This window comes from Ambystoma mexicanum, chromosome 6p (genome assembly GCF_040938575.1).
Source record: "Ambystoma mexicanum isolate Mex_15411 chromosome 6p, UKY_AmexF1_1, whole genome shotgun sequence".
In the NCBI taxonomy this organism is placed as follows: domain Eukaryota; kingdom Metazoa; phylum Chordata; class Amphibia; order Caudata; family Ambystomatidae; genus Ambystoma; species Ambystoma mexicanum.
Window position 1 is genome coordinate 575814471 of NC_090935.1, and position 22878 is coordinate 575837348.

The 22878-nt window shown below is 42.1% G+C and overlaps 1 long non-coding RNA gene across 1 annotated transcript in view; it reads right to left on the minus strand.

Moving 5' to 3' along the window:
• Window positions 1–1847: 1847 nt before the first annotated feature.
• LOC138511610 (uncharacterized) overlaps window positions 1848–22878 on the minus strand; it is a 44483-nt gene continuing 23452 nt past the window's right edge. The window contains exons 2-4 of the long non-coding RNA XR_011280639.1: window positions 2853–3001; window positions 2552–2632; window positions 1848–2460 (exon numbers count right to left, since the gene is read on the minus strand). This is a non-coding gene — a long non-coding RNA (uncharacterized lncRNA). The remainder of the gene's footprint in view (window positions 2461–2551; window positions 2633–2852; window positions 3002–22878) is intronic.

Here is a 22878-nt window from a genome sequence, read left to right on the forward strand (position 1 = left end):
TTTTATATTTCTTTTTGTTGACTCCCTGCTGTTGTAGATAGCTGTTGAAACAAGAAGTGGATGGGATGACTAAATTAGAAATTTAGGAAAAATTATTCTGAGAATACCCAAACATGGATTGTAAATATTCTGAGAACAGCTAATTGGAATTGAACAAAAGAAGTATATTAATATCATCTCTGATACAGAGATATGCAAATAAGGCAAACATCTTCACAATATGTTTGAAATAACTTTTTTTTCTTTCTTTTTTCTTTTTTGTAAACTGGTTATCAAAGTAGGAGATACACTATATACTTATAATAGTATTGATTATATCCCTAATTAGGTTGGAAAGCAGCATTGCGCGTAGCACAAATTGATCCATAATTGGGTTCAGTAAGAAGAATTATAATAAAGAGGTAAATATTGAACAATGATAGTTGAGACACATACGGTTTGGGAAGGTGATAAGAATTCCACTCAACTTTTAGTACAATTGGTTTGGTGATGGTGATGAGTTGGCATGAGGTCAATGGTGAGGATTATGGTATTTATGCACTTGGAATATAGAGTTAAGAAAATGGGTCACACTATGTGGCTATTAGGCAAAATAAGCACAAGTTCTGACATGAGGAAATGATTTTTGGAACATAACTTGGAAGAGTAAGATGAGCCTAGGCAGTTTGCAGTTCATGGGAATAGGTTAATATGTATTTGAGCATTGGTATAAATATAATATTGATGGGAATTGCCAAGGGATAGTAATTATGGTTACCAGTCAATTGGTCGAAAACATTTGGTCGACAGGACAATTGGTCGACACCATTTGGTCGAATGCCAAATGGTAGAATTTTTTTTTTACCCCTTTTTTTTTTGGGGGGGGGGGGGGTCCCCCCCAACCCCCTTTTTTTCTTTTTTTTTCTTTCCCCACACGAAAACCCACAAAAAATATATATAAATTAAAAAATAAAAATTCGACCATTTGGCATTCGACCAAATGGTGTCGACCAAATTGCAGTCGACCAAATTGCAGTCGACCAATTGACAGGACACCGTTAATTATATTGGAATGTATAATATTTCTTGAACTAACATGGTGTATGTATTTTTTGTTTTTGTCTCCTTCGCCTTTCCTTTTACCTTTCTGGTCTTCTCTCAACCTTACCACCCCCCGGTGCTTAAAGTTAATTTTTTAACTTAATGGTTTCATTGTTTTGAATATGGAAACTTGGTGTTGGTTTCATCATGGTGTGGATATGTGATAAACATGTATCAACATGGACTGTAATATGATGATGAATGTAAATCTTGATAACACCACTATACAGCCCTGAGGACAACCTGCAAAAGAAACACGTGTCGGCTGTACTAAGCACAAAAGTGCTTAAATAAATGATCCATAGTTATAAAATCTGGAGGCAGAAATCATGAATCACTATGTATTATTAAATTGTTTGTGGTATTGGTGCAAGTTCATGGTTGGACAATTTAGAACAATATTAAAAAGAACTTGATTGAGAAGAGATTTCTTGAAAGAGGCTACTGTACTAAAACTATTAATGAGCCAATGAAAAGAGCTGCCAACATAGATATAACAGCATTGCTCACTCCTAAATATAAAAATATATCATTGAAGGATGATAACAAGACCAGGATACTTACTCAATTTTCTTGAACTGACAAGCACATGTATACGATTTTCCATAAACATTGGTCTATCCTGTTACTAGATGAGCATTTGAAGAACTATATCTCATACAAACATTAATTTGTTTATAACAGAGAACCCACTCTGAAAACCAAACTGAGCCCTAGCATTATGAGAAATAAGAAACACTCCACACAAAAGGGTGCCCTCTGTGGACTGACAGTTAAGGGTATTTTTTATTGTATGAACTGTTCTATGTGTAAGCATGCCTTGAATAATGTGCAGGTATACTACAAAAGAGCATGAGGACCGAAAATAAACAGTCATATAGCAAATTCCACAGTACAGCTACCCAGCTCACACACATCTAGGTCATAAGTGTCCACATACACAGGTATAGAGATCTGTCTTAAATCTTTTGGAAAGAAGTACAGGGACCAGTATAAAAATACATATTTTAACCAATATACATACAATTACTACAATAGCGTACTAAAAAATATATAAAAGACAAGCAATTTATCTGACTAGAGCCAACATTTTTGTCCATTTCACATATCTACCTTTATAAGTCATCTCTTACTCATACAAAGGCAGGAAGTGAGGTTAGTAATGAAAGTGAGGGACACATTTCTATATGTTAACCCTCTCAGTTTGAATTTGAATCTTGTCAACACTTAGTAGTGTTTCTGGATCTATGGGTGAATGCCCGCCCATGGGTAAATCTAATTTACGTGCTCCCTCAGACCCTTCATCAGGACACTTCTTGTTGATGGCACGTCTTCAACTTGTACGTGTCTTGTGACGCATGATAACATGTGCATCAGGTGCTGTAAAGAACCAGAACAATGATCCTGATTAAAAACAGGGACATCTAGCCTTGTATTATCTCTATTACCAATGATGTGGTTAAAAACTGACCTTCAATTTCTTTGTGATGTGCAGAGTTTCACTTCTCGAATACTGTTTTTCTGTTATTCACTGGATGGCTTCTATTGCACACTATAGGAAGAAATGATTTTAAAAAGATCTTTATTTACTTTATCACTCCTGTCTTATGTCACAAAGAATTAGACTACAGGGGCTGTGGGTTACTGAACATCTTTTACTGTCCCACTACGGCGGGTATATATTTCTTGTTGAACGGTAGAAATATGCTTTAACATTAACATAATGACTAATATTATATAGACATAACACTTTAAATTTGTGAGGAGCTCACCTCGTCACTGACCGAAGTATAGTAAATGAATGTATTCCATAGCCAGTTGTCTTGGCTGGTATTTATGCATGTATTCCGCTTAAGTATTCCTCTCAGGTTTTTGTTCGAATGTATCAGTTTTCAATTCCAATGTTAGTCGGAGCTTCCCGCTTTATTTCATGTAAACAATCAGAAAGGGAGGAGAGTTATTTGAAACGTCAGCCCAACCGATCTATAACACGTGGCTAATGATTTCACTGAATGTTCTTTTAACGGTAACATTTCTTTTTGCTTTTTTCCATTTAATAAGACACATCTATCGAATCGCGGGGATAATTACCTCAGATTGCCAGAGTTTGTATGGGATGAAGTATGCTGTGTTTTTGCTGCGTTATTTACAATCCCTTAACGAGCTTCTATTTAGCGTGTCTCTCCCCAATCTTTGGCTGTTTTGCTGCCTATGTTGTGCCATTCTAGAAGGCAAAATGTATACTGTATAAGCATATGTGCACTTCGTTGCATAATTATTTCTAATTTACATTCAATTTTCTAGGGGCAAATGACTTTGGCACTTACTTGCAAAAGGTTTTCCGTCATGTTTATAAACTCTGTTTTCATTCAGAGAGGCAACTGTGTGATCATACGTCACGTGGATTATACTCTATGCTGCAATACTAGGTCGCTACTTCATAGTATAATTCATTGAGGGGCCACAGAACGCCATCTTCGATGTTCTTGTTTATGATCTTTTCACGATGTGCATGGCACATTAATGTGTTTCTATACACATCATGACACTATTTACTTTTATATATCCTGTGGTAATAAGTGTTGGTCGAGTATCCCTCTTCATTACATGTTATAATTCTTATTCTGCGGATTACCTTCACGTTATTTACTTCTTATATGTTAAGCTTTATCAAATCTAACGTTACTTACAAATGGGAAAAGTAGGTCTATTCCCATTTCAATTAATATTGCAGTTTATTTTGTCTAAACAGAGTATAATTGCTATCTGGCTAATTAGGTTTGCATATAGTACTCTACTTCTTCTTCTATGATTGTCACAGCTCTGTGAACGCCTACATCAGTGCCCCATGCCATATTACATTGTTATTTGCACTTGATGGAATCTAATGAATAAACAGATTCCACTCAATCGCAATATTTAAACCTTTCTTAACAGAATTTAGATCAAAAATCCATTTCTGTTCCAGTTTTCTTAACTTCAAATCTCTGTCAACACCCCGGTGGTGGGCTTGAACAGATTGTATAATAAACCAGTATATATCCTTGTGGCTATGTTTAGCTTGTTTATAATGTGCCACTAGGGGTTTATCTGCCACTGCATTTTTAACAAACGAGTGATGCTCGCAAATTCTTTGGCTTGTAGGTCTCTTTGTTTTACCGATATACAGTAACCCACATGGGCACTTATGTAGTGTGAACGAAGTTGCATTTTCACAGGTGCATTAGCCTGCTGAGCTAACCATATTACATATTAGGTCGTTAGATGGCTGCATTAACAGCTAAGACTAACAGCTTATTCAAAGTGTGTACTAGATGCTGAAACAGACCTTTATAGATGGATTAGTAATGATTTAGAAGCGCCTACATACCAAGCATAGTGAGTTACATTGAACGGGCAGGCATCAAAGGGGTGGAAGGTTACATTCATAACTTGCAAAGGCAGGGCAGAGGCCCATGTTTAGTAGCAAACAGAGGCATGTATGCAAGTGCTTAAAGCATTATAGCGCCTAAAATGGCCAGCCTTGTAGCATTATAGACACTAGCTAGCAGAGTGAAGGCCGAGTGAAGCTTGCTCACTAGGGGTTGATTGCAATGCATACTGCATCAGCTTCCCCTGAGATATTCTTTCTTTGCAACCGTGGCATTGCCAGCCTCCCTAAACATGCAGATGGACTCTGAGGTTGAAGGAGGGAGCGCCTTGGAGAGTAAGCGAGTTGGGTTTTTCCAACAGTAAACAGGTTTTGCATTGAGATATTTCTAGGATATTGCGTCACGCTGACTGACAGCACAAAGGTACAAGAATGCATGCACACATGACCCATGGGGGATTCTTCCGTGGACTTGCATCGAGCAAGTGCCCAGAGCTTCATATGCCCCTGCGGCTCCTTGTGTTGCTGTCATCTAAAGGGCTGGCTGAAGAATAACACCTGGTGATGGGCAGCAGTTCGTTTAAGATGACCAGTGTCCCCCAGCGCTAGATAAAATGAACGTGAGGCTGTGTTCTAAGTATTTGTGATTTCTCTAAGCATTTTTATTGTTCCCAATTGCTGCTAAAATTACTGTCTTTTCTTATATTTTGCTTTCTTTCAAATAAAAACTAAGTTTTATGCTGAAGGTGTCATCTCTCCAGTTGTGAGTTTATAGCTGTCGTGCAGAGTCAAATCTGTTAGTGGGAGGTGGGAGGTGGGAGGTGTGCTATAGTGTGTGGGCCGGTCCCAAAATGGTGCTTGCACCCCTTTCTACTACAGTTGGTGTAGTCGGCAGGATGGTGCAAAGCCATGCCATGCTGGAGAGATGACAAATGTGTAAGAGAACACAGTGCAGATTGAGGGGTTGAGGGGTATGCTGTCACATTTCCATTGTTGCCTCACTGCAGCTCTGAGTCAACAAAAATGGCAGTATTTGTGTGTTGGTTTTGTCGCGACTGATAGCTTCTGTAGTAAAGATTTCCCTTTTGGTAATCAGTAAATGCTTGGCTGACTTACTGCTTGGGAATGAAGCCAGGGGGCAGAAAGCTACACGAAGAGTGGGGAATGGCTCTGTTCGCAAGCGCTCAGAGGAATGTGTAAAGAAGGATTTATTGCACAGATTAGGAAAACATTTTATGCGGTTTCCCTACTAAAAGGTTTATATTTGGATTGCAAAGTGAAACAGAGTTCTCGCCCTATTTTGGCATAAGGGGCAGGAAACGTCACAAAAGCTTTCGAAATGAAAATTGTAAATGATGATTCAAATATGTTATCTGGCCCCAGTGTATTGGAGAATGAGAATGGGGGGCTGAAATGTTGACGGGCGATGGTTCGCCTTTTGAAACTGGTGCTTTAAATACTGGCATTCCTGAATACATCATGGGAATGGTCGAGTTGTTAGGAAAAAGAGTAACATCTGTGTTGAGAGACTTTGTTTTTGGCAACTATAAAATCCATCTGAAGGTGGCAAATTTAATTAGACAGGCTAAAATTGTCTTCATTGCATTTAGCTGTGCCAGACATGGTAACAATGGGTTAAAAGCTCACTGCAGAAGTAGGTAAATGGCATATGATTATTGACTTGTGCATGGATTTAGAATTGCAGGATCAGTTTGCAGTGGTTTGGGGGGGCAGACAATTTAAATTTACTAAATTGCCCCAAGAGTATTTGAACAGTCCCAGTCTCTGCCATGGATTGGTTGCTAAAGACATGGAAATGTTGCAATTGAGTGATGAATGCATTAAACATGACATTGTTGCTATAATGTTAACTGGGACACATGCTGAAAAAGTTGCTGAGAAACTGACGGCCCATAGACAGAACAGAGTGTGGGCAATTTATGCAGAGAACGTGCAGGGATCTGCACAAGAAGTGACATTTTTTACTGCAATGTGGTTTGGCTCAGTAAAGAAAATAATTGGTTTTATTGTGGCAATGGTACAACCGATTAAAAAACCTGTGTGTGATAAGGAAGCGCAAAGATTAATTGGGTTGAGGGTTATTTGGAAAGATCACACACTGGAGTCTGATTGTAAAGCAAAACTACAAAGTTACCAGGAAGAAATATGCTTTTGAATGGGACATTGATCAGAAGACTGCTTTTCAACAGGCTAAAGACGCTTTGCAGAATTACATTGGGTTGAATCTGATGACAAAAATGGCCTCTTTTGAACTGGAAGTTTGTGTCGGCAATGATTTTGCTGTGTGGAGCTTGTGGCTTGAGAAGACAAAGGACCTCATTACGATTGTGGCGGTAAGGCAACAACGGCGCTGGTAGTGCTACCAGTGCCGTTGTTACCATGCCACCACATTATGAGTTCTGCTCGCGGGTGCCGCTCTGCACTCCTGGTCAGACCAGGCGTGCGGAGCGGCACCCGCAAGCAGAACTAGATGGTAGCAATGGTACCGTTGTGAACAGTACCGCTGCTACCATCCTCCCCATTCCCATTGAGCCCTATTGAGGTCAATGGGAATGGGGAATCATTATTACCGGTGCCCTATTGGGCTCAATGGGAATGGGGAATCATTATTACCGGTGCCCAGAAAATGGCAATTACTGGGTCTGCCAAGGTCGGCATGACCGGGTTATTGCCCTTTTCTGGGTGCTGGTAAAAAATCATTTCCAGCGGCAGCCGTGCCCTTAATAATGGCACGGCTACCGCCTACCTCCTAATGAGGCCCAATGTGCACACAAATTCCTGTCACGTGCTGGGTGCGTGAAACCGCTATGGGAGGAAGAAGTGGCAAGGCGCAAAATGCTGCTCATGTTATGTGGAAGTGGTGTTTAGAGCAGCGCGTAAAGACTGGCAATACGGGGGTTTCCGAGTTGGCGGAGCAGATGTTGAAAGCAGTAAATCTGGAGGAAATGTCTGAAATGAGTGCCCCTGTAGCCCTGCCAGAATCTCCCTTTAAAGACACACCCGCTTATAATTTATTGGCAGAAGGAGCAAAGGAACAGGCTTGCTTCAAGAACTGCATTGCCGAGTATGAGAAAGAACAGAGATGCTGGCGAGCAGTTACATTCCATCCCCATCGAGAAACACTGTTAATGAGAGAAGAAGTTGGGGGGGGCAAGCCAGTATGCTGAACTGAAAGCGGTAGCTTCTGTGCTTGAGAAGGTGAAAAAGAGCACGATTTACCTTGGGCATGCCGATGCACGCATGCCTTCTGACACCAGTATGCTGAACTGTTCAATAATGGAGCTGATCAAATGGCAAAGATTCGCCCAGTGACAACATCGGAAGAAAAGTAATGCTGCAAGTAATGGCAGACTGGGCACATCAAGCATCTGGACATTTAGGGAAACTGGGAACCGATGAATGGGCAAAGAAAGGACCATTGCCCATCTCAAGAGACATTGCCATGCAAGCTGTATCCCAGTGCCCCATATGCAGTGAAGTAAAGTGCTATGCACTAGAAACGAAACCCCAAGTCGCTTTGAAGAGAAGTGAAGAAACACAGCCAGCATTAGCGAGCTACATTGCAAGGGATTGAGTAACTGATAAGACATTATGGCGTTCCAGATTAAATCAAATCTGACAAAGGTAGACATTTTGCAAGACACAACATGCAAAACTGGGCTTTGGAGTATAACGTCAACACTGCACATTAGCCATGATCCAGAAGCCTCAAGGCTTAGTGTAAGAATGAATGATTTGCTGAAGCAAATAAAGAAATTGACTCAGACTAACACTCTCAAGGGGTGATTTGAGAAACCAGCAGACACCCTTAGGGAAACTAACAAGTGAAAAACAAGAGACTTTAAAGACACTAGTTGTATGGAAAACTGGAAAAGATAAACAAAACCGCTTGTGCAAGCAAACCACAGGCAGTATTGGACTAAAAGACTTTACCTTTGAAAATGGGGTAATGCCAGCAGGACAAACCAAATCAAGATCATGAGACACTGGAATTAAGTTGTCATTGGTAACTATGGCCGCATTGGTGAAGAAAAGCATTGATCTATTGAGAGGTGTGATCTGCTGGGGTACTTTTAGTATGCTTTTGCAAAAATATATTTTTTAAAAAACACAGGTCCATCTGAGGTACCATTGACCAAACTATGATCGCATTGCACAAATGATTTTTGAACAGGCAGTTACACCCCCAGTATTTGAAGAAAAACAAGCCCCCGATACCACACAAAAGGGTGAAGGTGGTTGTGGTAGCAATGAAAAGAAAGTGGGTAGTCACCTGATAAGATATCTGATGCGGGGGGAATTATTAAGCGAAGGGGTGTATAACACTGATATTGTACTTTTGTGAAATTCTAACATTCCTGTTTGTTTCTGCTACTAGGCAAAAACCAAGAATGTAGCGTGCCATGATTAGGGGTTGGCGTGATCAATTTTCGGGTGCTTCTAACCAGTCAAGCAGACACATTCTCAGAGAAGGCGGGTTACTGCAAGGTGGTGCCATGTGAACACTGAACATTTCCTGCACCGCACTCAATGCTATTGCTTTACGTGAAGACATTTGTACTACAACCTGCAAGAAGTGCCAAACAGAATAAGTCTATGGAACTGCTACGATGCTGACTTGGCATATTGTCAGACACTTGATGATGTACATTCGCAAACATTTCAGTTGATGGTTTTAATTACCTTTTTGATATGTTATGCCTTTTTTGTTTAAAGGACTGTGGAGAATAATAATAATAATAATTAGGCATTTATATAGCGCTACGAACCCTCAGGTATCTGAGCGCTGCTTATTATTACCCACAGTGTGTGGTGCTCATTTATCGACCTCGGAAGGATGAAAGGCTGAGTTTGGCCCCGCCGGGATTCGAACCTGCATTAACAGGCTCTGCACGGATGTCTCACTGTGCCACTTGACCGGCTACCGCAAACCGCAAAGGGTTGTGGACTGTAACATAACCAAATGTGACACAAGCAGCTGCGTGAAACAGCACTTGAATTGCAGGGATGCAGAAATGGTTTTATTATTGGTGAAATGCATTTAGAGATGGATTTGTGAAACCACAATGTTTTGCTTTTCCAACCCAGCTGCTTTACCCAGAGTTGTTTTTTTTGGCAATTACTATGCTGCACGTAGCCAGGAGAATGATTTATGAATTGTTGGGGCAGCAAGGGTGTGGGCGAGAGCATTCAATACTTTGAGATAACATGAGTGCTTAAATGAGCTGTCTGAGCTTATGTTGAGGTTTTGCTTTGAAGAAATGCTGCCAAGAGTATGAGCTCTAATGGGAGATGGTAGAGTTTTTAGCTACGAGGACATTTATGCAGCCTTATGGAGGGTAAATGAAACCATAATGGACATGCTTTTTATGACACAATTGGTTGAACCAGCAAGTGTAATTTATTTTTCTGGGGACGGCTGTCTCCATCACACTGATAGAAAGAGAGTTACATTTAACTGTAGACATTTAGAATAAGCCATTTTGGTTTTTTGATTGTTAGAGCAATAATTGAGTTTTGATGCAAATTAGTAGAACTGATTATTTTAGAAACCTGGTGCCCATGTGTTAATCTTGCTCATGAAATTAGATTAGCCAGAACCACGCAACCCATAGTCACGCTTGTATGCCCACAGAGTGGGTAGGGCCACAGAATGGAAGGGTGCCAGGTTTAGAGCTGGTGACCGTACATGAATGCAATATCTCATTCAGATCGACCAACACCAGATTGCATTGTTATTAATCACATGCTGCTTATTAACAATGATCAGTTAGAAGATATTTTGTAGGTATTCTGTGTAGACCAGGTTGTGGCTAGGTTAGATATCACTATTCATAGTGTATACATTTGGTTTAGGTAGGGTTTACATTAACCTTGCATGCCAAGCTGACTAACCGGTAGAAGACAGTTTGCTTAAACCTCTTGGAAAGCTTTAAGGTCCTTGACTACCTCAGTTATCAATGCACAGTATAAAATGAAGATAGTTATAAGCCAGCATTGTTGCCCACACTTTGCAAAGGGGTGGAATGTAGTGTGAAGGAAGTTGTATTTTCGCAGGTGCATTAGCCTGCTGAGCTAACCATATTACATATTAGGTCCTTAGATGGCTGCATTAACAGCTAAGACTAACAGCGTATTCGAAGTGTGTACTAAATGCAGAAACAGACCTTTATATATGGATTAGTAATGATTTAGTAGTGCCTACATACCAAGCATAGTGAGCTACATTGAACGTGCAGGCATCAAAGCGGTAGAAGGTTACATTCATAACTTGCAAAGGCAGGGCAGAGGCCCAAGTTTAGTAGCTAATAGAGGCATGTATGCAAGTGCTTAAAGCATTATAGTGCCTAAAATGGCCAGCCTTGTAGCATTATAGACACTAGCTAGCAGAGTGAAGGCCCGGTGAAGCTTGCTCACTAGGAGTTAATTGCAATGCATACTGCATCAGCTTCCCCTGGAATATTCTTTCTTTGAAACGGTGGCACTGCCAGCCTCCCTAAACAGGCCCTCATTCGCATGAGAAGAAGCATGACCTTGCACGCACTGATAAGAGACATTCCTGAATTTGCAGATGGACTCTGATGGGGGAGGAGGGAGCACCTTGGAGAGTAAGCGAGTTGGGTTTTTCCAACAGTAAACATGTTTTGCACTGAGAAATTTCTAGAATATTGCGTCCCGCTGACTGACAGCACGAAGGTACAAGAAGGCATGCACACATGACACACATGACCCACGGGGTGGATTCTTCCGTAGACTTGCATCGAACAAGTGCCCAGAGCTTGAAATGCCCCTGCGGCTCCTTGAGTCACTGTCATCTAAAGGGTTGGCTGAAGAATAACACATGGTGATGGGCAGCAGTTCATTTAAGATGACCAGGGTCCCCGAGCGCTAGAAAAAATGAACGTGAGGCTGTATTCTAAGTATTTGTGATTTCTTCGTTCTGCCACATTCTCACCCATTCCTCCTGCAGCGGTCTAGTTGTTTGCTGTAATGGCCGCCGCCAGGAGCTCTTAGCCATTCTGCTCCCAGCGCTCGCTGCATTGCAACTGTTTGGAACTCTTTTTGGTTGCCGGCGCTAGTGTTTTCTCTTGGCTTTGCTAAGCCTTCTTTTCTTTGCCTCGGGCCCCCCTGGGCTGCATTCTCCTTCCTCTGGCTTCCCTTTCTGTTTCCTGGCTTCCCGCTCACACGCATCTCTACGCGCCTGCTTTCTCCTCCCCTCTCTCTATTCCATGTTCCGAGCATCCTCCTGCAGTTATTCCCTTGCTTACCTTTCTCCGCCAGTCCCTTTTGGTCTCCTACACGTTCTAGCCCTGGACACACCTGCTCCTCTGCGGCACGGAATTCTCCTGAGTGGATTCCAAAAGGATTCTCTTCCGGAACAGTGCCTTCCTGTGGCTTACTCAAGCAGAGGACAGTGTCTTTTTGCGGGACCGGGGCTGCTGGTCTTCTGGTTCTCAGCCGGGACACGGTGGCGTCGTCCTGCGGTAGACCATACCTCCACAAAAAGAAATCTGGCCTGAAGACAACAGGAAGAAAGAAGCTGGTCATCAAGGAGTCCAGCAGCTCAGGTGAGGAACAGTGCTTGAGCTCAGAGCCCATCTGCGACTTTGACAGCACGCTTTTGCGCAAGTTGTTACTGATGGGCAAAAAGGAGGTTACGCGTGTGTAGTGATACACGAAATTGCAACCTTGCCAATCAGGGCTTTAGATGACAGCATTAGCCGCTGAAAGCCAATAGTGTATTCAAAGTATGTGCTAAAAATGCTGACAGTAGTCTGTTGTAGCACTTCCATTATGCAGTAGTGAGCCACAAGGAATATGACAGGCAGGGAGGGCCCCCAGCTATGTAGCTAATAGGTTTTTGGAGTGTTTGGAACATCATGGCACCTATATAGCGCTTAGATAGCCAGTCTTAAGCGCTATAAACACTAAGCTATGAGTGCATGCCTTTTAGAGCTTGCAGATGGGGTTAATACATCCCTGCTTCCCTTAGAATATTCAGCCTCACTAACGTTAGCCCTGGCTCCAAGCTAATCTTCCTTTTCTCTGGGAAGGTACTGATAAGACATTCCTCAGCCAGCGCAGATGGGAACAAGGGAGGGGGTAGGAGCGAGCAGGGAGCATCTCAGAGAGAGCTGGGTTTTTTCCATGAGCCAGTTGCACAGGGAAAGTTCTGGAACTGTGCGTCATGGTGACTGACAGCAAGAAGTTATAAAATATCCATGCACACATGGATCAGGGGAAGATCGCCTGTGGACTTGATTCGTGCAGAAACAGGTGCCCGGCATTGGCTCATACGGTGTCCTTCAGCATTGTCCTCTGAGCGGGGCTTGTTTACAGCTAGCTTATGAGGGCCCAAGGTCTCCCCAGTGCTGATTAAAGGGACGTAAGACTGTGTTTCTCTATGTTTCTCTATATTTCTCTATGTTTCTCTATGTTTATCTAAGTTCCATGTTTCACTATATTTTGCATTGCTCTAAGTGTTATGCTTTGTAATATTCTGTAACTTGAATCCCAAATGTATATGAAATTCACTGCTTAGAATAAATATGCTAATAACACTTTGAGGGTGTCATTTGTCACTTGCATGAGATCACTGCTCAGCACAATAGAACCTGTATTTTGGGCTGAATTGGGTATTTTTGCTCTCAAAGGGCTGGCCCCGAGGAAGATTTTGCCCAATATCAAGACATTTGGTGGCAGCTTTGTGGGATTGTGAAGAGCAGTGCCATGCTGACATGACAAATGGTGTGAGAGAACACAGTGTAGAGTGGGGAGCAGGCTGTCGCATTTCCTTGATGGTCTCACTGCAGCTCTGAGACTTCAAAAGGCAGCAATGTTGTGTCGGCTTGCCGTGGCCGATAGCTTGTGTGGTTAAGACTCCCTTCAGTCATGGGATTGGTGCCAGGGAGTACAAGGCAATAAACGAGCGGGAAATGGCTTTGTTTAAAGCACTCCGATGAATGGTTAAGAAAGATGTATGCTCAATTAGAAAAAGAATTTTATCATGTGGTTTCCCAAGTTTAAAGTTGTAATTTGGAATGCATAATGAGACGGAGTTCTCATCTCTATTCTGTCATGAGGGCAGGAAAAAAAAAAATAATTGCAGGGATTTGACATGCAAATTGTGAATAGTGATTTAACCATTGACTCAGCCCCAGTGTGCTAGCGAGTGGGGGCTGTAATGTTCGGAGGCGAAGGTTCGTTTTTTTTTTTGATATATGCTTTTGAAGGGTTGGCATTCCTGAATAATGAGGAAGGGGAATGAGCCATGCTTAGGAGAATGAGTAACATCTGTGCTGAGAGCCTAAAGAGTTTTTTTCTTTCTTTTGGCAACTGTAAAATTCCATGTGCTAATGGTGGCAAATTCTGTTTAAAGGAAACACACTAAAATGGTTATATTGCATTTTAGGCTGTGCCATGCTTTTATTGGGTGAGAGACTCACTTAAAAAGGAAAGTGAGTGAATGTTATTTGGATTTTCGATTTTTGTGTACTGATTTGAAATTGCAGAACCAGCTTGCAATGGTTGGGGGGAAAAACAATTTATATTTTTCTAAATTGCCCCTGGAGTATTTTTGACTGTCCCCATGCTATGCCATGGATTTGTGCTGTTGCCTTAAAAGTGATGTATGCTTTGAAAATAGTGACCTGTTGACTGTGATACATGGGGAAAAATGTTGTTGACACATTAAACAGCCCTCAAGCAATAGAGTGTGGGTTGTTCTTGCAGAAAAAAAAACGTGCAGGGAGCTGCACTAAATATGGCATTTTTATTTTTTAAATGCACTGAACTGAGTGGTTATAGTTTGGCAATGGTACAACAGAATGAAACATCTGTGTGTGATAAGATAGCACAAAGATTTAATGGGTTGTGAGTTCTCTTGAAAGATCGCACATTACAAGAAAAAAAAAAGACGCTTTGACATTTTGCAAAATTACATGGAGTAGAAAAATGACAAGAAAAGTGCCGCTTTTGAAAAACAAGAGTCTTGCTGTGTGTGCAGAGCTTGTGCCTTGAAGCTGTCTTGGGCGAGGTGCGTGAAGGCAAACAAAAGCAGAAACAGTACAAGAAAGAGTTAATTTGGATGAACTGTCTGAAACGAGTGAAGCCGCCACAGTATAAGAGTTATAGGCAAAAGAGATAAGCTGCGTGCTAATGGCGCTGCCAGGTGCACACGAAAGATAAACATGCCTGCATTCCTGAGGAAGGGGGAGCAAAAACAGAGAGCCGTTCAAAAAGTAAAGAATTTGCCCAGTAAACTGTGGTACGGAGCAAAGGCTTCATGCAGGATGGCAGACGGGCACATCACATCTGAACATTTACCTATGCATCTGTGAATGGGCCAAGAAAAGACAGCTGCCCATTCCAACAGACATTACTGTGCAAACCGCATTCCCATGTGATGTGATGTGAAGTGAAGTAAAGCGCTATTGCTGTGCAAGCTGCATTCCAATGCTCCATGTGATGTGAACTGAAGTAAAGCGCTGTGCACTGGAGAAGAAACCTCTAGGCGCTTTGAGAAGAGAAAATACACATCTGGCAAACTGCAAGCTACATTGCCAGGGGATGGAGTAACTGACAAAGACATTATGGCCTTCCAGATGGAAGCAAAACTGACAAAAGTGCTTAGCCGTTTTGCAAGAGACAACATGCAGAGCGGGGCTTTGAAGTACAACATGAACACTGCACATTAGCCATGATCCAGAAGCCACACGGCTTAGTGCAAGAATGAATGATTTGTTGAAGCAACAAAAGAAACTGACTCAGACTATCGCACTCAAAGGAGTGGTTCAAAAACAGCAAACGCCCTTTGAAAAAAAAAAAATGACAAGTGAAAAAACCAGAGGCTTGAAAAGACACTGCTAAGAAAAGAAAGATAAATACTGAAAGACTTTACCTTTGAAAAATTGAGTGATGCCAGCAGGGCAACCTAAACCAAGATCATGGGACACTGGAAGCAAGTTGGCGCCTGGCATTGGTGATCGCTTTGGTGAAAAAGAAAAGCATTGTGCGACCTGGGTACTTACTATATGGCTTTGTAAAAGCACAGATCAGTCTGAGGTACCATTGACCAGCTATGATTGCATTGCACAAATGAGTTTGTGATTAGGCAGTTACACCCCGTATGGTTGAGTGTAAATAAGCCCCCAGAAACATGCAGAAAGGTGATAAATAATTGCAGTAGCAATGACAAAGTGTGTAGTTACCTGATGAGACTTTTTGAAGATGGGGGTGGTATTATGGGAAGGGGTGGATAACGCTGATATTGAAGTTTTGATGACATCCTAACATTTCTGTTTGTATTTTGCCTAGGCAAAGCACGACAAGACATTTCATAATATAGGAAGATAATGTGCAGTTTGTGGGTGACACTGATCAAAGAAGGGTCAGACGCATTCTCAGAGAAAGCGAGCCACTGCGACATGCTATTTCAACTTTAACGTGCCCTGCACCGCACTCAATGCTGTAACCTGCGAATAGTGTCCAACAGAGTAATAACTTTTGCTGAACTGGCACGGTGCAGACTTGGCTAATTATCAAGTATTTGATGCTACACATTTAAATGACATGTTTTGCCCTTTCTTGTTTAAAGGACTATGGACAATGAATTGTGGACTGTAACATCAGGCACCACATACAGCTGTGTGACACAGCAATTGAATGCTAACACATTGAAAAATGGTTTTTAAATGCACTGTTGAGATGAATCTGAAAAAACCAAATGGTTTTACTCTTCCAACTGAATGGCTTTAACCAGAGATGTTTTGTTTTTTGAAAAAAAAAATATTCTACATTGCACGTAGGCAGGAGAATGATTTATGAACTGTTGGGGCAGCAGAATTATGCAAGCAGGAGCGTAATTTATTTTGAGATAAGATGGGTGCGCACATCAAAGTCACCTGTGCGTAGGTTAAGATTCTTAATTGAAGTAATGCTGCCAAGTGTGTGAGCTATAATTTGAAATGGTAATCTTTGAAACACTGGATACTTTTACAGCCAGCTTAAGGCAGGTAAATGAAACCATGACTGACTTGATGTTTGATTTTATGACACAGAGTGTGACACGGTTTTTTGTTAAACCAACCAGTTTCATGTTTTTGTGGGGACAGCTGTCTCCAGCACACTAATGCAAAGAGTCACCTTTTGATTGTAAACATTTGGAATAATTCTTTGGAAAAGCGCTGCAAATGAGTATCCACATGGAATTGTTAGAGTACTGGCCTGGCACATTGTCAGGCATCTTTTGTCACTGAATGGATACCATTTGTTTAATTTGTCTAATGTGATGTTTTTCTGACCAAGAACTGCAGCGAGTGTTCTCGCCAAGATTTAATGAACTATAACTTGACTAAATGAATTTTTTCCATGGTGTGATGAAACAGCCACTGCCGGATAGTAGTATGGTGTTTGTGGCTAAAGTTAATATTGTATATGGTAGATATCCCACTTGAAGAAGGGTATTCTCCAAGTCACAGAAGGTAGACACTGTGAACCTGTTAGATTTTCCAGTAGTAAGACAACATGTAAATTGTAGACTGGTAATGCACACCTTCATTATTACAGTGCTACACTTAGACATAGATTTATCATGAGGCAATGTTTCCTTAGTACTACCAAGCTGCTACAAATGGAGTCCATTTCTATGGCCCATCACTAGAGTGCGCGTAGCTAGGGAGCTAGATTCATTAATTGCAGGAGCTTTATATGCTTGTGACATAGAAACTGTGCACAATAAGCTAGCCACTATGGATTCTGATGCCAGCTCTGCTATAGAACTTCTGGCCTAGTGGGGCCCATTGATATGCCCAGCACTGCTACAAGTATTGACAGCCAATTGAAGATAACAGAATTTTAGACATGAAGACATTTTTGTCTGCCATAGGGCAGGTCAACAAGACTGCTAAATACACACAATGCATTGTATGGCAAACATTGTTAAATCAGCAGGTGTTGGCTTTTTACTGGGTGGGGGCGACCATCCTCCACACACTGGCACGCAGAGCTACAGTTACCAGCATACATATGGATTGAATTGCTTGCTTTTGATTGCATGAATAACACATGCCATGCTTTGATGTAAATTAGTAGAATTGTTTTTATTTAGACAACCTGGTGCCCATGGGTTCACCTTGTTCACGAAATTAGATGGTTTCTGGTTGGGTTCCACCTACCTGGGGGAAGTGTCTAGTCACACAGCCCATAGTCACGCTTGAATGCCCTGGGATCAGGGGGAGGGTAGGCCCTTAGGGTGAAAGGCTGCCAGGTTTTAGAATTGGTAACCATACATAAATGCAATAGTGCATTGTAGATTAGACTACACTGGATTGCCTTGACATTTTAACTGCATGCTGCTTTTTAACTGACAATCAGTTATACAAAATTGATTTAGGTATTTTTGTGTAGGCCAGGTTTTGGCTAGAGTAAATGTCCATGTTCACTTTGTGTAGGTATTTTTGTGTAGGCCAGGTTTTGGCTAGAGTAAATGTCCATGTTCACTTTGTGTAGGTATTTTTGTGTAGGCCAGGTTTTGGCAAGGGTATATGTCACTGTTCACTTTGTGTACATTTTTGTTTAGGTAGTGTTTTACCTTGCATGCCACGCTAACTAACCGCTATAAGATAGTTTGCTTAAACCTCTTGCAAAGCCCCAAGGTCTTTATCGCTGCACTAAATACTATATTGATAGGTATTAGTCAGCATTTTGTCGCACACACGTTGAATAGGGGTGGAATGTAGTGATACACGAAATTGCAACCTTGCCAATCAGGGCTTTAGATGACAGCATTAGCCGCTGAAAGCCAATAGTGTATTCAAAGTATGTGCTAAAAATGCTGACAGTAGTCTGTTGTAGCACTTCCATTATGCAGTAGTGAGCCACAAGGAATATGACAGGCAGGGAGGGCCCCCAGCTATGTAGCTAATAGGTTTTTGGAGTGTTTGGAACATCATGGCACCTATATAGCGCTTAGATAGCCAGTCTTAAGCGCTATAAACACTAAGCTATGAGTGCATGCCTTTTAGAGCTTGCAGATGGGGTTAATACATCCCTGCTTCCCTTAGAATATTCAGCCTCACTAACGTTAGCCCTGGCTCCAAGCTAATCTTCCTTTTCTCTGGGAAGGTACTGATAAGACATTCCTCAGCCAGCGCAGATGGGAACAAGGGAGGGGGTAGGAGCGAGCAGGGAGCATCTCAGAGAGAGCTGGGTTTTTTCCATGAGCCAGTTGCACAGGGAAAGTTCTGGAACTGTGCGTCATGGTGACTGACAGCAAGAAGTTATAAAATATCCATGCACACATGGATCAGGGGAAGATCGCCTGTGGACTTGATTCGTGCAGAAACAGGTGCCCGGCATTGGCTCATACGGTGTCCTTCAGCATTGTCCTCTGAGCGGGGCTTGTTTACAGCTAGCTTATGAGGGCCCAAGGTCTCCCCAGTGCTGATTAAAGGGACGTAAGACTGTGTTTCTCTATGTTTCTCTATATTTCTCTATGTTTCTCTATGTTTATCTAAGTTCCATGTTTCACTATATTTTGCATTGCTCTAAGTGTTATGCTTTGTAATATTCTGTAACTTGAATCCCAAATGTATATGAAATTCACTGCTTAGAATAAATATGCTAATAACACTTTGAGGGTGTCATTTGTCACTTGCATGAGATCACTGCTCAGCACAATAGAACCTGTATTTTGGGCTGAATTGGGTATTTTTGCTCTCAAAGGGCTGGCCCCGAGGAAGATTTTGCCCAATATCAAGACAGCGTGTAATTTTGTCATCCTTTATTTTTGTCTGTTTGGTAAGGCAATTTTCTCTGTTTACATGCCAAACCTATTTCAACGATCTTCGAATGGTACGTGTAGGGTACCCTCGTTCATTTAGTCTTGTGGCTACTTGTTTGCTATTGGCCTCATAGTCTTCTGTTGTACTACAATTACGTCTAATATGTAAAAACTGGCCAAAGGGCAGGTTTTCACGTAAGCTCTGTGGGTGGAAACTATCAAATGACAGGAGTGTGATCTTGTCTGTTGGCTTTTTGAAGAGTGTCGTGCCAAATTTGTTATTATCAGACCTATATATTTCTAGGTCTAAAAAGACTATCTTCTCTTTATTTATGGTCATCGTGAAATTAATGGACGGCTCCTGTTCGTTTAACCATTCCAAAAATACCATTAACATATCTGTTCCACCACTCCAGAGCATTGAACACATCATCAATATAGCGATGCCATGTTTTGATCTGATGTTTGAATGGATTGTCATCAGCATATATTGATCTGTTTTCAAATTCATCCATGAACAGATTAACAAGTGTGGGGCAAAGATCGCACCCATGCTTGTGCCATGCTGTTGCTGGTAGTACGTACCTTCAAGGAGGAAAAAGTTTTTAGTCAAGGCTACTTTGATGCATTGCGTGATAAAATCTGAACGGGCCTTTCGGTTGGCTCTTTTTTCAAAATATGTGTGCATGATCTGGATGCATCCCATCTGTGGAATACTCTTGTAGAGGGATTCCACATCTAACGTCACAGAACATCTTTTGCATAGATCTCAAGATTGTCTAATATTTTAATTATACAGGTTGTATCCTGTACGTATAATCGCATCTTTTTAACAAATGGACTCGGGAAAGTATCGTCATAAATGGATAGGGGTTCAAGCACTGAACCAATTGCGGAAACTATAGTGTGGCCTGGTGGTCTAGTGGCGTGTTTGTGCACTTTTGGGAGACAATAAAATGCTGTGGTGACTGGGCTGTGTTCACCAAATAGGACTTTTCGTCGTCATCGATCCAGCCCTCACCTAGCGCATGGGTCATTAAACTTTCAATCTCTTCCAAGATCGCATTAGTGGGATTGCCAGCGAGGCATTTATAAAACTTCTTGTCATCTAGTTGTTTTTTTACTTCTGCCTCGTAGAGTGACGTGGCCCAGAGAACGGTACCCCTCGTTTGTCTGCTGGTTTAATCAAAAAGGAGTCATTAGTCTCCAGATTTTTAAAGGTACCTCTTTCTGCTTTTGACAGGTTGTCCCTGAAGTGATTCTTAGTACTAAACAGATGATTCCCTTCTCGAAGAACTCTGTTTTCAAAGGCAATGATTTCAGGTGAAACCATTGCAGACAAGGGAGTTGTAGACCAGATTCATTTGTGCTCCTTGGATCTTTCTCCTGTGTATCATGAAAAAAATATTTCAATCTTAAAACACTGAAAAAATTCAGCATCTCAATCTCGGTTTTGAATCTGTCTGCCTTTGTAGTATGCTCAGCAGGCTGATCTCAAATTGGCGTCAAATATCACAAATTCTGAGGAGGAGTCTGCCACTGTCGTGTCCGCATACTGTGGTTGCCTGGCTGTTGGTCTTGTCCTGTCTTCCCCTTCCCTGACCAAATTGGCCCCTTTGTTGGTTACCACCTCTGTTGTTGGTTGGTGTGCTACTATTAGAGCCAGAGTCGCTACTGTTAGACCAGATGGAAAATGTGATGATTTTTTTTATTATACGTTCTTGTATTATTAGTACCCCTATTGTTTCCCTGGTTCAAGTTGATTTGTTGATAAAACCCAGGGACCAAGTACAGGTATGTAGCCTCCTCTTTGTAGTTCTGGATGTCTCTTTTTAATTTCCAGATTTTGTTATCGATTGTGAAAGTTTTAAACTTTGCCATTTCCTCATTGATCTTATCTAACATTGTTTTGATGTCAGGGATGATAGATTTATCCCCTGCACACCTAATTTTATTGTGATCCAATCAACATTTCAAACCATCTGGCTAATTACTTATGGATGTCGAAAAAAAGGAAAGTTTGTCTCCTGGCTATCTTGCTCCAGTAGTTGAAATGATCGTTCTAACACTTTGGTTAAAGTGATACAAGGTTCGCTTTTATTAATGATAGTATCGAATTGTTTCTTAATATTACATCAGATAAGCGTTAAGTACACTAAAAGGCAATGGTGCGCCTTGTTTGTCAGCCGACACGTGTTTCGACCCGCGAGTCTTTATCAAGGCTGATGAATATTCAAAAATCATGTGTTTGGTGACATTTGTGACATAGGTTATAAAGGTGCATGTGCAGTGGTGTTTGAGTGAAGTGAATAATTGGTGGCACATGATTCAAAAAAGCATTTGATGTAATGAATTATAATTCAAAGTAGGAGAAAAGAGGAGAGATAACAGAACAAGGTTAGCAAGGAAGTGGTAGGCGGTTGTAGTCAGGGTTGGGAGTGGCGAGGAAAGAAGCCTGTAACCTATTGTCAAAAGGTCTTGAGCCCCATGTGGGGTCCTGGTCCTGATATTGGTGCTGTCCTGTTGACAGGCGTGGCTCCTGTTGGGCCCTGAAATGCAATAGGATTGCTGTTAGGGTGTCTGGTGATAGTTGTAAAAACACAACGGTTCTGTCTAAGATAATGCATGGATGAATAGACAGGCAAAGATTTGCCTGTTTGGAGTTGTGCTCCCCTCTTGCGGGCGCTTGGCAATGGATCAAGTGTGGTGGCTGGGGGGGCCGAGCTGCGCTCATGATTGGGGCATGAAAGCGCAGCTTCCTAATGAGGGTTCCTTGTAGCTCGTGCTTCGGGAGTGAAGGTTTAGTGGTTGAGTGCCTGGCCGTCCGAGCGGAGCGGTGGCTGTATCCATAAAAGATGGATGTGGCTGGGCGCAACGGCGGGTGAGGGTCTGCCCTGAGGCTTACCTGGTGCTGCTTGTATCCTAGGTCCGTGTGGCTCCTAGGCAGTGCCCGTCTGACGGCCATCTTAAATGTTTAACGTGTGGTTGCCGAGTCACGCAGTGTGTGGCCTGCACAACCGTGGGGGAGTAGTGTCCCTGTTTGCATGAGGGCGCATTACATGGAAGAAGCGGCGAGGATGGCACATGCGCAGTACGCTGGATGTTCGTTGTGGAGGGGTGTAGCCTGCGCATGCGCGAGGGGATTAGTGTTCTTATGGCACGGGGCGCCGTGATTGGAGGATCGGGCTCATTGGCTCAGGGAAGGGTGTCGCAAAAGGGATTGGGCGATGTTCTAGTTGGGAGGCTGATTTACCTGGTGGTAAAGAAATGTGGCAACAATTGTTGCACATGGAATAATGCCCTGGCTGTCAGTGGCTGTCCTGAATTTGAGGTGTCGAGTGGCATGGAGCGTGCTTGTCTGGACTTAGAAGGTCCTCGTAGGTCCAATGGACATGGGTCTAGTTTGGGAATAGCGCACTGGCTGTCAGTGGGGAGAATGGTCAGGTTCATGGATGAAGGAGGGTGTTCCCTGGTCCATGGAGGTATTTGGAATGGTAAATTCCTTGTGAGGCCGTGATTGTCCTAGTGTTTGTCATGGGTGTTGGTTTGGTTAAGAGAAATTGGAACTGGTTGGTTGGATAAGGAAGGGAAAGGCTTTACAGAAAGACATTGAAATCATGATCCT